General features: G+C 37.0%; 1 protein-coding gene across 3 annotated transcripts in view; it reads right to left on the bottom strand.

Annotated features, from left to right (window-relative positions):
- PDS5B (PDS5 cohesin associated factor B) overlaps positions 1–17533 on the bottom strand; it is a 98797-nt gene that overhangs the window by 79097 nt on the left and 2167 nt on the right. The gene's annotated exons all lie outside the window — the stretch shown is intronic.

Here is a 17533-nt window from a genome sequence, read left to right as displayed (position 1 = left end):
CTTAAATTGATGCAAATGCAGATTACCATGTAATCCACTCTAAGTTATGCAGTTTCATTGCTGTAGAGAAGGAAGCTGAACTGAAACCTTTACTTACATAAAAGCAATCAATACAAACGATAGTGAAAAAAATCTAGATAGCATGTGTGGGGACAATCAGGATCTTAGAAAAAGACTGTACCAAGGCAGTTACAAATGAAGAATGTAACAAAAGAAACAAGTTTCTTTGTCATTGTCTTGATATTTTTATTTATTTAGCTAAAAGTATGATCTACTTCTAGCGGATATGACTGTTTTGAACTGTGAATTCCAAGTCAGGAATTTTCTTCCTACAAACCTCCTAAACAAGAATTATGTATACTTCAAATTTCTTGGAACTGTAACACCAGAAATAAAAATCAGCCAGAATCCACAAGAAGAGATGGGCTAGCAGCATGTTCCATAACAGCCATAATTAAAATTTACTGGCCCCCAAGCCAAAGTCATTCTACACTGAAGGAGAATAAAACTTGAAATCTATTAATCTACCCAACTCTTACAAAACACGTCAACACATTTTGTATCCTACAGTTCGTATTTCATGAAAACAATCCAAGTTACAGATTTTGCTTCATCTACACCTAACCTTTTACCAAACAAAAAGTGAACACTGGCTTTTTTTTTTTCTTTTGCAAAGAACACATACTGCACAACACATTTTATTTTTGTAAATAGGGAAAACATGAATAGAACAAATAATCAAATTTCATTCAACAGGCATGACACGCAATGTATTTCAACAAATAGATGAAAGTCAACTCAGTTTCTGTCATCTTCTCCACATCTACCTACACCCAGCAGTGGAACAGCGCTACATGCTTGCAAGTTGTAGTAAACATTGACAATGACAAAGTTGGGAGGAAACAAAACTCACTGAAGCAACTTTTTCTAATACTAAAATATGATGTCACTTTTATCCCCATTATATTTCTTTAGTGCACTGTCATGATAGTAAGTCTAGGACTCCACAAAAGCCCACAGAAATTGTAACGAAATTCACTCTTCTTGCTGTTTGACATAGATATTCCCTTCTAACTTTCAGATGGGATGATGTTATATATTATAGCTAAATTCACTTTAACAGCTCATCACAGCAGAAGGGAGCCTTGCTTGCCTGAATCTGAGAATGTATAAAAGCATCAGATGCTTTGTTGGACCAATCAAATTCACCAACTCAAAAAACAAGCCTAATTGTTTTTGAAAAGCGTGTGACAAGCATCAAAGCTAACTCAAGGGAAAGAACAGGAACTAAGGGAACTGGGGAACAAAACTCCATTTTCCAGTGGTGGATAGCTGTCAGATCAGATCAAATTCAGTGGAAACTTGATTAGAACATGGTGATGTAGTCCCATTTGGAGGACATTTTGAAATAATTCAAAGACTGAAACTCATACATTACAGTCAAGTTGAACTGTGCAGCCAATATGTCCAACATCCACACAATCAAGCTTTTAACCTTCAGTGGCATTCAAGGTCTGGATGAAACTGAACATCTGTATTGTGTTTTTGTGGCAAGGTTTTGGTAGTGGGGGAGTCTGAAGGGATGCCCCTGTGGGAAGAAACCAGAGGCTGCTCCCCGTAGCAGAGTCAGATGCAGACAGCTCCAAAATAGACTCATCCCTTGCCAAAGTTGAGTCATCAGTGACACTGGCAGCACCGCTGTGATAATGTATTTAAGAACTGACAAAAAATGCTGCACAGCAGTTACTAAGAAGAAAAGTGAGAAAAACATGAATCAACCCTGCAGACACCAAGGTTAGTGAAGAATGAAAGCAATCTCCCTGCATTTATCTAGATCCATGAGCTTTTTTTGTCTTATTTCCTTCCCTGTTCCATTAAGCAAGAAGAGAGAGAGCAGCAGTGTTGGCACCTAACAGCCAGCCAAGGCTACAGACAGGGATGTACACAGCTTATCCCTCTCAGAAGTACAGAAAAAAAATAAATAGGACTTCATTTTATAGAGAATTAACACATCTAGTCTTACAGGGTCAAAAACAATTCTAAAAAGGTTCTAAGAAATAGAACATAAAGGATAAAGAATCATAAACATTCTAACACTGAGTGAAACAAAAACCATTCAAAAGAAACAGCAGAAAACAAAACCTATCATTCAAAGAAAAGAAAACTCAATGCTAAGCAATCCCCTTGTACAACAGTTATAACTTCAACCATTACCTAAATAAAACTTCATTATATTCCACTGCTAGAAGTCCCTGTTCTTCTGGACTGCCAGTATAGCTGTGCATACCTAGCTTTATCAAAACAATCTGTGTTGAACACCTAGTAGAATCTAGGATTTTATTCTGGGGGGAAGGGGAGGGTGTTTTCGTGATTCTAACCAAATGCAAGTCTCTGTCATTTCACGTTACAGATACATCAGTTGTTTCAGCGAACTTCTGCCATGGAAAACAGCTAAGAACAACAACCTCAAGGCCGACTGTACCTACAACATGTTGAAAATGAAAATCCACAAGCCAGTGATGTGATATCCAGTGACTGAATTTCAAAAAGCTTTTAAAATTCATTTTTATAGATCCAATGTATTGCAAAAGTCTAAGATGACAAGCATTGTGAAAGAAGGAAATTCTCTGAAAGCATCTTTAAGATTCAACAGACTTAGCTGAGAGTTTCTATTTTTTTTTTTAACAAATGAAATTTTAGAAGTTCTCCACCATGTTTTCAAAAATCCAGTATTATTCCATATACACCATCAGAAAGGAAAGAACAAGTCTTACAAGAAGAGGCTGAGGGAACTGGGGTTGTTTAGCTTGGGGAAGAGGAGACCCAAGGGGGACCTTACTGCTCTCAACAACTACCTGAAAAAAGGTGTGGTAAGGTGGTCTTTTCTCACAGGCAATATATGTCAACACAAGAGGAAATGGCCTCACGTGGCACTGGGGGAGGTTTAGATTTGACATTAGGAAAAATTTCTTCACCAGAAGAGTGGTCAGGCATTGAAACAGGCTTCCCAGGGAAGTTGTAGAATTACCATCCTTTGCAGCGTTCAAAGGTATGTGGTGGATGTAGCACTTTAGGACATGATCTAGTGGAGAACACAGTGGTTCTGGGTCAACTGTTGGACTCAATGATCTCAGAGGTCTTTTACAACCTTAATGATTCTATGAAAAAGGAAAATGTCCACATGGATGCCTTTTTTAAGGCAAGGAAACACTTCAGACCAAGAAATGCTTTGCACCATGCAGAATCCAAGCACATAAACTAAACCTTAAGACATGCACTGTTTCTGCTGTTATGTGAGGATAAAGAAGGGAGACAGATGTCCCAAGAAACCTAAACAAATATATAACAAATTCCAGTCCTAACAAATAGGAACAAAAATCATGATTCAGTCAGGCATTGGTTTTTTCAGTTATGGTAAACAGCACTGTAAGTTAAGTCTTCAAAACCTACGAAGAGAGCATTTAAAATACAAACCCTACACTTTTACACAAGGACATGACACAGTAAGACTTAAGATGTCTAGGAACTGCTTCTTTCAACACAGAAGCACCACTGCAAGTACAATTTCTCAAAAACCTAAAGTCAGGAATCAAGAGCAAGTCTGTAGAAGTATATTGAAAAATAGTATGTCTAAAACAGCATGACAAATTAAAAACTAAGTTATAAGGGAGGTGAGTGGAAGAAACTAGTACAGAGAAAAGAAAGATGACAAAACACATACCCTTTGTACAAGGACAACAGGGAAACTAAAGCATGGAGAAGAACCCAAAAGTGGAAGTTACATTTACTGGCCATTAGAATAGGATGGATTAAAAAGTCATACACCTCCTGTGACAAAAATCATCGTGTTTAATGTAAAATTATGATTATCAGCCAGACCACAAATGGGAACAATCAATTAGTCTAAACAGAGTTAATTAGTAATAAGTACCATTGCCAAAATTTGGTCAAGCTCAAATAAATAAACTACACATGAGTTCTGTACATAATGAGTAGCATCCAACAGCTACTGAGTTCCAGCTAAGTCTACTGGCCATTATATTATTAAAACATCCAGATGTTATCTATAAAGTAGATAACTTTATGAGTAGCTTAACTTCACATCTACTACTTGCTCAATACTTTAAAAAATGGATTGTGATTATGCAAATGAAACACTGATTGATATCTTGTATATTAAGTATCTATGCAAATATACTTCATAGATCAATAAATATCATTGGAGGATGTTAAGTCAATGATCTAACTGGAGGACTTAAACCACACTCCATTTAATTGTATAATGTTTGGTTGACAGTTTACATTGCCCATGGTGATTTAATTAACTGTGCTAATCATTAAGCAAACTCTGCCCTAACACACATGAAGTCATCATGTGTCAACAGGGACTTTCCAGAGATCTATACATTTGTTTAAACCCTCTTCCTCCAGACAGTTTTGTAGAAGTCTTACCCAAGTGATGAAGCAAACTTTAGCAAATCAACCCTATATTCCTTGCAAGTCTGTTTCCTGCCTTACTATCACTTCCTCTTTAAAATCCAGAATCCAAACATGAGGACTTAGAAAATCACCAGAAACAGTGATCAACTTAGCAAATTCTATCATCATTATTATTTTTCAGAACTTTCCCTGAATATACATAATTATCTATATAGCTATTCCTGAGATAATTTTAAAATCATGTATAAAAAAATCTAAGAAAGTATACATCAAATATATGTAGGCTAATATATACACTTTTAAATCTATGTTTGCAAAACATTTTTCAATGTGCCAGTGAGAATAACACTTTCTTCATGTTCACAAAGCTATTAGAAGCTCAAGTGAATCTAGTAAGTGTTTGGCATACCAAAAAATTTAAACGTGTAAAGAACTAAATACATGTTTCCACAGTTCATATCATTCCAACAAGAAAGTGTATCCAAAAAAAAGATCAGCAAATATTCATCAACACTTTCTCCACAACCACGCAGGAAGACCAGAGGCCTCTCACTGTCACAGGCCATTCCATCAACAATACAAGAACAGTTTCGAAGATGCAAAAACATTTTCCTAAATTGTCTCATGGGATATTGCAAGGAAGCAAAATCTTTTCCATGTCATAAATCACACTACAGATTCCACTCCAAAGCTCTACTCCTTTTTCAACACACAGTTTGTAATTTCTTATTATTACTTACATACATTTGTTTATTTTTGCACCCTCAGTGGGTAGCATCATTGTATGAATTAATATAAACCATGACAAATGCTTGAAGATCACTAACTTTGTTTCAACAACACAGGATGTATGAAAAAACTTGTCAAGATGTAATTTCCACAGAAGATGCAACAAAATATCATTAAGAGATTACTCAGGAACTCAGAAGCGGAAGAGGCAGGCATCTTTCTACTTCATCAGTATTATTAATAAAACACAAATAATACAACAATTTAAGTCATTTACAGAAATTCTTTTCACCCTGGTAAATTCCTGCTGGCATATAGCTGACTGACAACATTTGATCAAGGTGAGAAGTGACTTAGGTGTTAGAGACTTGCATTATCCAACTGCCACTAAACTAAATCTATTTCCATAATGAATCTACTGCTAAGGAGTTATAACTTGGCTATAAAAAGCCACTCCAAGATGGAATTTGGCAGTTAATTTTCTGCTGTTGAATAAAACAGAAAACTTCAGTGTGTTGGACCAAGGGTGCTTATTTAAGTCCAGGTCGTTTTTCATACTGATTCAGGTAGAATGCCTAGACTAATACTTTCCATTCTCTTTTAGAAATGTATCACAGTATACTGTTTACTTAACTACCATTAAATCAAGATACTAGTATTATCCATAATACCAATAAAATGCTAGCTTCTCATTTCTATAAGGCAGCATAGTAAGAACTGATACAGGAAGAATTTCAGAAGTCACTAATTAAATGTCTTCTGGAATGAAGATCCAAACTATAAGGAAAAAGTAACACTCTCAGTCCTACAAATGACAAAAACGTACTGGGTTTCACTACAGAATGCCATTAATGGCAGTCCTTTGACAGTCATACAAAAGTCATAATACCTGTTTAAATTAGGAAATACTTTTTCAAACTTACACTAGAGAATACAGCAAAGCACATGAAGTTTTTTTTATTAACACATGAAGGAAGCGCTTTGTGGAAAATTAAAAGATGTGCAGGTGGTAACTGTGCAAGAAGAGACATCATCACAATGTAGAGAGGATTTGGAGGATTCAGGAAAAGAACAAAGAAGAAAAGATTAAGACATGATACCAAAATCAGCACATGAGCACTAAAAGGCTTTAAGCAACTTAAAAGAGTCACAATCAGTTAGCAAATGATCCCAGGCAAGTCCCCACTTCTGCTGATAAGATTTTTTTCAAACTTCATTAAAGAAAGCCTCCCAAAGATTTATGAAAGTAGAAAGTATTCAGTACCAACTTATCTCAGCACACAGCTCTCTCCAGTGGCATTGCAGACACTTGCAACTTCCACAAAATAAGACCCAACTTTAAGTTTCAGCATTTTTCCAGATGTTAATGTTGTCATTTTTCTTTTAATAAAACTGTCTCTTGTTTTATGCCACTTATGAAACAGCATTTTCACTGAAACACACTTGATTAAAAAAAAAATATTAGAAACTATATAAAATACTTCACCATTAAACCATTCAATAACCTAAGGAAAAATAAAACTGACTTACTATTGCAGGATCTCTGCTTTCACACTTCTACTCAAGACTAAGTAAAAGAGACTATAGGAATTAAAATTGCTTATTTCTGTGCATGGCTGCAGGAAAAGAAATTACGGAGAGATAAAAACTGGAAGGCAATAGTAAAAGAATCTGACAGAGAAAGAAGAGTGTAGGCTGACTAAATATGATTTTAATAAAACACACATCTGCAATATATTTGTCAGTTAGTCAAGTACTAGGGAAAACATTCGTTAGGTGGTCACATTATGCAACCACACTATACAAAACCTTAAGAAAAGACAAACTATGACTAGTCCTCAGAGTGTTCAAACAGAAGTGATTTGGTGATGTACACAACTCCAGCAGGGGGGTAACAGGCAATGTCCATGCCAAACGAACAAAATTAAGCTTTAAGCTTGACTGGGGTGCAAGAAAAGTTTTTATACTACTAAGTGAACTCCAACAGCCACTTAGTGAAGTTTTAAGTAGTAATTAGAGCCCTCAAGACAGGTCAGTTCTACCACAAAGACAAGGAAATACAAAAATAAAGATAGAACTGAAGCCAAACTGAGATATCCACTGTAAAAAAGCTTAACGAAAGAAAAGAAAAAAGGAAATTGCACTTCAGTAGCTAGAATCAAAAAGGAAAAAGTACTGCTGTATAGTAATAACTGTAAAGAAAGAAGTTACTGAAGTATCCTATAAAGTCAGCTGAATACCCATTTTCAAAGAAATGACAGGTAAAACTTGTCTGTGGTAACTGGTAACAGGTATCTTTAATCAGAAGCTACTGTGTCTACACTAACAAACTTCCCATTTTCAAATCAAAGCAACTACATAGGCACCATCCAAGAATTCATGAACCACTGTGGAATGCAAAGCTTTTTAAAGGTATTTAAAAATTAAGGTGCAGTACCCTTCAATTTAAAAAATTTAAGTTTATTTCAAAAATTAAGGTATACTGCAAGAAAATAAAAGCAGCACTCCCATTAATAATGCAGAGCAAAAAACTAATAATACTACCACTAGAGCTGCACTAGTTTGATATCAATAATATTTTAAGAGTTTAAGAAAATATCTGCATGCTGAAGACAGAATTTCAAAAACAAAGATAAATGTAACATCTAGGCTTATCATATTACCCTGGGACAATTTATATTTGGTTAATCTGTGATAAAACAATTAGCACTTTCCTTGCACCAGGTATTGTTTATTATGGAAGCATTCAATTAGAAATCATAGACAGACGGATGCAGAGATGGATGAGATTGTCATTCAGTAAAACACTGAAAGGAAAGTTTAGAGAAACAGAAATGTTTGGAAATATAAAGACTGCATATGAACACCTAAACAAGAATATACTCACTAACTGAAAAACAATCAGCTGTCAGGGGAAAATAATAGGATTCTAAAGAGTAGTCCAGTGCCTAAGTCCAAGTATAGTCTCAGGGTGATTATTCTACTCAGCATTAACTCCAGGACAAGGTATTTCAAGAACCTCCTCTCCTCACTGAAGATACTCAAGCACTATTTGGACACAATCCTGTGCAATGTGATCTAGAGCAACCCTGCTTGTGAGCAGAGAGGTTGCACCAGGTGACCCATTGTGGTCCCTTCCAACCAGACGCATTCTGTGATTCTGTGGAACAAACAAACAAAGCAACCCCCAGAAACCCAAAACTTCAACAGCTAACACCCATTTTAAGGTACTGGCAAGAACTTGCTAGGAATACTGTGGGCAGCCACCAGCACCTATAATCCAGATAATATAAACTGGGAGAAGCGCTCATGAAGTCTATCACGAGAACAGCAGGCGCACAGAGACAACGAGACTGCCGGGAGGGTAAGTAGAAAAGAGGCAGAAATCACCATAAGTCACACAAATACCAGGAGATCCCACCTTGGTTCAAAGAAAATGAACCACCATAAGACAAAAGGTCAAAGATAAATAGCTCAAAGAAGAAGAACTGATCATGAGAGGCAGACTCCTAGTTTTTAAATTAAAATTTAAGAATGACTTTCTTGTCAATATCTGAAACAAAATATCCAAATAGAATACGGTACCACTTGATCAATATGCAGAGATTAGCCCCTCGCTTTCATATGGTATGTTCGAAAAGCAGATCATGAACCCCACAAAACATTCTTCTTCCAGAACCCCCAGAAACACTGGAAGTTCTTAGGCTGGTACTCCAAAAGAAGAGAAGAGCTGACAACCAGCCTAGACATCAAAATTCCAAAATATCACTGGTTTATGGTCATAATATTGACACAGCTGTCTTTTACCAGGGAAAATACTTTAAGATGTAGTAATGCAGGAATTATTTGTTTCCTTCCTCCAACTGCTAGAAAAGAATGGGGGAAAAGAGGCAGGAATTACTATTATTTTCCTTTACATTAACTATTTTTGAAACAGAGTAACAAAAAGCAGTCATAGAAACCTCAGATACCTTGCATTACATAAGTTCAAATGATTAACAGCTGTAGGACGCACACAAGTGGAGGAAAAAAAGACAGGCAAGGATGGCATGGAAGCCATGAGGAAAATAGGGGAATGTAACAGGAAGAGGAAGACAACTACAACACACAGACATCAGGCACAAATCAAGTTTAACCTCTGTGTTGCCCCTTGGGAGGAAACAACACTTGGTACTATTTTAGTGGACCATTTATTTGGCAAAAAGTGCCTTACTGAGTCTTATGAAACTTAGTTGGTTTTTTGTTTTGTTTTGGGGGTACTGGTAAGAATTAAAATTAAACAAACATCCCCCCAAGGAAGAAAAAAACCCCAACACTAAGAATACTAAAAAAAAGAAAATAAAATACTAAAGAGAAATAAAATAACCAACTAAATTTTTTTAAAAAGCAATACCAGTATGCTACCACAGAAGCAAAATAGCATGTAAAATTTCCCAATGGTCAATAAATACAAAGTTGCTTTTGTAACAAGTCAGAATTTAAATACCTAAATGAGATGCACTTCCATTCCCAACTTTGCATATAATATAAAAAAATACAAAATTATATGCTTTACATCCTACTGCAAATTATTTGATACAGAATTACTGAAGATCAAACAGAGAATGCTACTGGGAGGGATTGAACTGTATGTAACACCTAAAAAGAAGGCATGGGTATTCAACTGCAAAGTTGGATGTTGTTCTACACAACAGTGCATCCATTCCTAGTCAATATGAATTATAAACATTTATATTATAACTGTATATAGCAATCTTAGTACTAAAACGACATTCAGCTGGGTGTTTTACAAATAGAAGTTGTCTACCCAGATGGCTTCTATCAGTTCAGCTTTTCTTCCCAGCTAAAACATTTTATTTTGCTTTTTGCAAAACTGTGACAGAACAGCAGACTGAAAAAGATAACTGTGTCCCAAAGACAGAGAAAGAACCCATAACTGATCACAAAGCACAAATCAGATGAAGACATACTACAATGCCTACAATCAGGTGAACTAAGTGCATTATAAGACCGCAAGGACGTGCAGTAGTTTCGCAATCTAGTCACCTACGGTCATATATGGATCTATCAGTAAGATCGCTTTAAAAAAAAAAAAAAAAGCTGAATATTCTCTTAATATTTAAGTCTTAACTAACCTTTGACACCTACCTCAACACTCAACCAACACGTAAGTTCTCTGCCAATAATACACTGACTCCTGTAACTTTATCTAATACAGCTATTCATCCCTTACAATTATTTAGCGCTATGGGGTTGAATGGGGTTGAATTTTCACAGAATGGCTGAGGTTGGAAGAGAACTCTGGAGGTCACCTGGTCGAACCTCTCTGCTGAAGAAGGGTCACCTAAAGGGTCACCACAAGAAGTGCATCCAGATGGCTTTTGAAGATCTCCCAGGATAGGGACCTCGCAAAAGCCCAGAGCAACCTGTGCTGGTTCTTGACCACCATCACAGTGAAAACATTCTGAACGAACCTCCTGCATTCCAGTTTGTGCACATTGCCTCAGGATCTATTACTGGGCACCACTGAGTGGAGTCTGCGTCTTCTTTGTATCCCATTTTCAGAAATTTACATACGTTAGTACATTTTAACCCTGGTTTTTGTATAAACAGGAGCATATGTACAGCTGTGTCAACTTTCTTGACAGTAAATTTCCAAGCTCCGGTTTGTTTTCTGTTTTGAAGTTCATGTTTAATATTTAGTTATCCTTCAGTTGCAACTCATCAATCATCTTAGGACACAAGCAGATGGAATGAAGCTGCATTGGAGGAAGTTCAGACTGGACCTTAGGAAAAGGTTCTTCACTGACGGGTGATCAGTTACCCCAGGGAAGTGGCCATGGCACCAAACCAGTCAGGGTTCAAGAAGCGTCTGGACAACACTCTTAACTATATGATTAAGTTTTAGGTAGTCCTGTGTGGAGCAGGTAGTTGGACTTAAAAACCCTTATGAGCTCCTTCAAACTTGACAGTTTCTATGGTTCTATGCCACATTTGCTGCACAATGACAGACAAACTCGAGGCATGCATCAGCGTGTGACCTGTGCTTCAGTCAGGTTCAGATCTGGGCTAATGTGCAGTAAGGACATACATCTCACTTTACTAGATTGGATCACTGCCTTACAGGACCCTGTAACCCACTCCCAAGAAGACCACCCCTCCTACCCAGGAGAGCTCTAACAAAAAATCAAACCAAAAACAATGATGAAAAATTGTATACACTCCCCACTGGATTGTGTTCAATTGATAGAAACCACTAGGACAAAAGTAACACCTACAGGAAACTAATGCTTATTCATTTCAAAAGGACAAAGTTCTCAACTGAAAGGAGGAAGTTTTAAATTATTAATAAATAAATACAGCTGCTTGCACCACAGCTGTAAGCATACAATCATGATATAACAGTTCAGAGAGTTTCTACCTATTACCTAAGGTACAAGAACTGTTCATGCACACACAAGAACTGTTCATTGCTCTCTCCTTATTCCCCTGAAGTTAGAAGGTTAACATAGCCAAACCAGACTAACAAACACATCTGGTAAATCCTGCTGACAGCTGAATCCATCACTAATCCACCTGTCTGCTAACAGCCAGATGTTGCTGTTTCTTTAGCACAAAAAGCTGGATTTGTTCACACCTCAGCCAGATTCACAGCTCAAGAGCAGTCTGTCTTAATTAAGACAAAAAAGCTCAGCTTACCACAGAAACAGCTGAGGTTTGGACACACTTCGACTAACTCCACTGGAGAGACCAACAAACTCTATCAGACAAAAGGACTAGAAAGCTTAGGGGTTACAGGAGAGGCATTCAACCAACAACCAAAAGTAATGACAGAGGGAAGAAAAAGGGGGGAAAAAAAGGAAAAAATAGAAACAAAACACACAAAACATTCCAAACAAACAAACAAAACCCCACCGCCATACACCACAGCTGACATACCCTGTCAACCTTGAGATTCCTAAATTGCACAAAGTACATAAGTGTCTGAAGGAAGGGCATCAACAGGATGGAGCCAGGCTGGTCATCCTGGTGCCGAGCAATAGGACAAGAGGCAACGGACAGAAACTGACCCACTAAGTTCCATCTGAACACGAGGAAGAAGTCCTTTTCCATAGGGGTGACTGAGCACTGAAACAGGCTGCCCAGAGAAGTTGTAAAGTCTCTTCCTCCAGAGACATTCAAAAGCCACCAGCACACAGTCTCAAGTCATGTGCTCTCAGGGACACTGTTGGAGCCAGGGGGCTGGACTAGGTGACCTCCAGTAGTCCCTTCCAACCTTATCTGTTCTATGACCCTGTAAAGCCTATGATGTGTTGAAGAAGGTGAGAGAGGAAGCACACTGTACAATGAAGGATTGGAAGCTCAAGAGGTATGAGGACAAACTAGACAGAAGTCACTAAAGGAAGACCAGAGTAGAAAGATCAGTTGCAGTTGGCAGTAGGAGAATGCAGCCCCAGCAGATCTCAGTCCTTTCCAGAGCATACAATGTGCCAACACCACCTTACACTGCCCTTATACCAATAAGAAATACTTGCAAGAACCCACCGAAAAGGTCTCATACCTCACCCCACCTAAAGCTGCCAAAAGAGAAAAATTCATCTCTACAAACAGCATTCCACCAATTAGTCAGCTACAAAGCTAAAGGTTACAACCTAAAGACTGACAGGAGCACATCCATACTGCGAATTTGTTTACCAAGTTTGATTAAAAAGGAACAATGAAAATACAGAAGTAGTTGTAAAATCACTTATTAAGAATTAAGAAACAGATTTAAAGTCTCTTATACAATATTAAAGAGAATACACAAAAAGGAGCTGATACACCTGATCCTTCACTACTTTTTTTCCACACCACAGGATTTCTTTCTCATTCAAAGCAAAGCTTTTCAACTTTTCTCCTTATAATTTTATGTGTGTCCCTTATTCGACTCTATTTAAGCTACAGTCTGAAGAGACCTAATTTCCTACTGGGCTTTGGTAAGGTTTCATGGCTGTACTATGTTAGCATACCATAAAAATTAACTTGTTTTCACAACACTTTAACTAATTTTTCATAGAAATAAGTATTTGTCTCATTTCATAGATTACTAACCCAAGATACAGACTGAAATTTAAGAACTAGCAACCAATTTTACTTGTACAGTCAGGAATTTAGGAGGAGGAATTTAGGACACAACTTTTAAAGTATGCCAATTTATCCAGTGCTACATCTAAAACTAAAGCATCTGTTGAGCCAGGCAGCAGTAGTCCGGGTCTAGAGCCTGTCTCCCAGGAAATCAATGCACTACTAATAGGCTCTTGTGGGAAGTTTGGTTTAAACAGACTTGCCTGAGATCACAAGAAACCGACAGAAGGAATGAATTCCAGTATCCCAAAGTGACATTCAATCATTCAAATTACTAGATATGCTTCTCCCTTCCCACAGTCCCCTGTCAATTCGTTTTACATTTCCCAGCTTTTGGAAAATATGTGCGCAGACTTTGATATGCAGCTGTAACTCCTAAATACAGCGGGTTGAAAAAAACCCCAAGACTAGTCGTATAAATAAAGACTACCATAACATATACTTAGAAGGAAAGAAATTAACTTTAACTGTTCACTATTTTTAAAAAGAATTAGCAATTTTGATATTGTTTTAAAGCTTTTTTGTATGTAACATAGAAGATTCAGGGGGCAATGGTCCATTAAGAAATAAAAAGTCACTTTAAATGTGCTTTTATATGTATATACAAAATGCAGTATGGACAACCTAATAGAGAACTTACTACAGGCAACATTGGTAACTTTGAGGAAAACTTCCAAAATGTTTTGTATTCTCAAAGTACAGACCAGCCAGTCATGAAAAGAAGAGTGCAGAATATTTCTTTCCAAGAACTGTACATGCATCAAAATCTCTTTTCTTAGTTCTTGGAAGCATTTCTGTAACTGGAGTAATTACAAACTGCATGATCCAAGTTGGGCAAATGGAAGAAGAAATGCATCTCCTGGTTGTTGTCTCTTTGAAAGACTTCCTCACAACTCTTTTGAAGAGTCCATCATTGGCTTATCTATTCTTTCTTCCATTTTGAAAACACAGGAAAGCAAAAATTACAGCCTGATTCTGACCAGTTCAAACTCAGAGGTAGAAAAGCAAATGTAAACTTCATTTTGTACCATGAATTAAGTGAATTAAGCACTTTGGGCAGTCCACACACATTACCCCTCACGAAAGTTTTCACAAAATGATGACAGAAAAAGCTATAGTTACTTCCATACACTTTGTTTCTGTGGTCAGGGACTACATATAATGCTTTATCCTTAACTACCAAGTAACAAAATCAACAAAATTATCAGAGAAAATATCACACCTAATGACAAGCTGTCTAGCAGCTCTGTACATTTTCCCCCAGAAAAGTCTTTGAAATTTTACATAGGCAGATGCAGAAAAATTTAAAAAAAAAAAAAAAATCCTAAACGTAATTACAAGTTTCCATGAAGTGTCTTCTGCTCAATTCTCATAACTGACAACAATTCAATTATTTTTTGTTCAGAACGAAAACCTAACACATGCGGTGACAAAGACTTCCTAGAAATCTGACAGTCGTCATTGGAATGTACATCTAAGTAACAAAGAGTACTAACAGAAGTGAACGGTCAAACTCAAGGTTTGGACCAAAGATTACATACAGGAAGTTTTGGTGTAAATTTTTTTCAGGGCTTCCTCATGCACAATATATTTCTACTTACTGTGGGTAACCATTAAGTTTTTGATTGGGTTTTTCCTTTTAGTAATTTTTTACTTGTTCCCTTTCTTTCTAAGACTTTCAGGATGAAGGGTTTTGACACTGAAGTGAGCTACAACGTGGATATAACTGGGATGTCTCAGAGAGAACCAAAGGCTACATTGGCAGAAGTTGCGGACAAGCAGCTTGTCAAGAGTCACTTCCTAAGGTATCACATTTTAGCTGAACCAAATACCCTTTAAAAGAGCTACAGACTCCTGTCCCCAGCACAAGAAGGACATCAGGCATCAAGTCCAGAGGAGGGGCACAAAGTTGGTAAGAGGTATGGAACACCTCTCCTATGAGGAAAGGCTAAGAGAATTGGGATTGCTCAGCCTGAAGAAGAAAAGACTTCAGGCTGACCTAGCTGTGACCTTCCAGGACATGAAGGGAGCCTACAAGAAAGATGGATGGACTTTTCACGAAAGCATGTAGTGACAGGACAAGAATGATTTGCTTCAAACTGAGAGTAGGTTTAGATTAGATATTGGGGGAAAAATTCTTAACTCTGAGGGTAGTGAGACAGTGGAAAAGGTTGCCCACAGAGTTTCTGGATGCCCCATCTCTGGAAGTGTTTAAGGACAGGCTGGATGGGGCCCTGAGCAATCTGGTCTAGTGGAAGGTTCCCTGTCCATGGCAGGGCAATTGAAACCATATAATCTTTAAGGCCCCTTCCAACCCAGGCCATTCTATGTTCTATGAAAATGTAGTTTAGGTGACTACAATGGAAGCAATTAAAACAGTAACATTTTTGACTGCTAACTTCATGGGGTTTTTTTTTTTTTTTTGTCCATCAAAAAGCATGAAAGTGAAGCATCTAATTTCAGCAGCAGAAACATTCACCAGGATTCCTAATTAAGTCAGAGAAAAAGTACACACAGTTAGTATTGTCTGGAATCGATCTTTAAAGAACAGGGTCTGAATTAGAAAACCCCAGATGGGGTCCTGATCCCTGGTTATGGTACTCCCGTATAAATGGTGACAGACACAAGATGATTAGTACAAACATCCCCATCTGTTCCCAATGAGGTATGGCATTTTTAAAATTATTATTTCTTGAAGCATATTAATGCCAAAGTTGTTGTGAGCTGAAAAAACAGAACCGAAGATCAGGCAGTATTAAACAAGCAGAATGTTTTTCCAGTCCTTGGGGTGGGATGCAGAAGAGTAAATTCCACAGATGGGGATAAAGTAATAGCAGTCTTAACCCTCAGAACCTACTTCAAGGACTTCTTCACACTTTACAAAAGGCTGAAAAGCAGTATACATTGAGACAGACAGTAATAACCTTTAAAAAGAATGGAGGTGCTAACATTTTGATTCTTAGAAATGAAACTAAAATATTACTTGTATTTCATTAAATTCTTTCAAGTTGGATTTATTACAGCAAATATTTGCATAAACAGCTTTTTTTATTGTGGAAACCCTAATGTTCCAAAGAGGTTTTGAAACAAACCACTAACTTCCTAAAATAACAAAGTTAATTTTCATTCATACACCTCACTTTTCATATATTTTTTTCTTATTTTTACTTGACAGAACTGTTTTAAGTTCTGTTCTTAGTAACAGAGCTAAGCAGATAAAAAACACCTCAGCTTTTCTATAAGACTACATTCAACTGAAGAGGCTACCAATGGAAAAGCAATAGGTATGTAATTTGTATACATGTACAGCCTTGACTTTTAGATGTCCAATCTCTGAGGGGAAAAAAAATATTTTTTTTAAGCATATATTTTACAATTCTTTAAAAGCCTTGATTCCTTCCAGGATCTGTCAGTGTTGTTCCAACAGTCCAGAGGGTCTACACACCTGGAAAATTAACACACTTCACCACTAAGGACTATCATACTAACACACCTTTTAAAAATTTCCTCAGTTTTCCCTTACCACTTAGTTTTAGAACTGACTGAAAGCCTCCAATGTTCTCTCAGTCTATCTAAAGATTACTTTAGGTTGCAGTATTGACATTTTGTGCTAAGAGTAAAAACACCATTACTTTAGATATCTGTTAAAAGGAGAATGACACTGACAAGTGGTAAGATAAAGTTCCACATATCAGAAGTACTTTTTGATTCTAAAAAGGAACTACCCTGAAGGTAGCAGGAAAGACATACCTTCCTCTTTCTTGGCATAATATTTGGGGCAAGCAATATAAAGGGATAAGAATATTACAGTGAAATGATAGGGAAAAATAATGAGTTGCAGTATCACATTTTCCTTCCACCTCCAATTCTGCACGCTTTTACTGTTCAGCTTTACATTTTCGTATTTGTTGCTCCCATGAAAATTCTCCTTGTGCAACAAGTAGTCTTTATCACCTCTTCCAATTCAGGTTTAAAGGAAAAAAAATAACTCCAAACACCTTTAAATGAAAAACCTTTACTAAACCAGAAGCCTCAAACATACTCATACATCCTCTTACTCTTCTGTATGACTATAAATTGTGTGGCTGAAGAAAGAGCGGAAAAAGGGATAACCTGAAAGCCTGGTAGAGAGCAACATATCCCAAAAGAAAATGCATCTCTCCCAATCAACAGGAGGTAACAGAACCTCCTGTTCTATAGATAAAAACAGATAATGCCTGAGGTTATGCCCATATTTCAT

The sequence above is a fragment of the Chamaea fasciata genome, unplaced genomic scaffold, assembly GCF_029207755.1.
Source record: "Chamaea fasciata isolate MVZ Bird 193981 ecotype frontalis unplaced genomic scaffold, bChaFas1.0.hap1 SCAF_2, whole genome shotgun sequence".
Classification (NCBI taxonomy): domain Eukaryota; kingdom Metazoa; phylum Chordata; class Aves; order Passeriformes; family Sylviidae; genus Chamaea; species Chamaea fasciata.
This window is presented reverse-complemented; position numbering and strand designations above follow the sequence as displayed.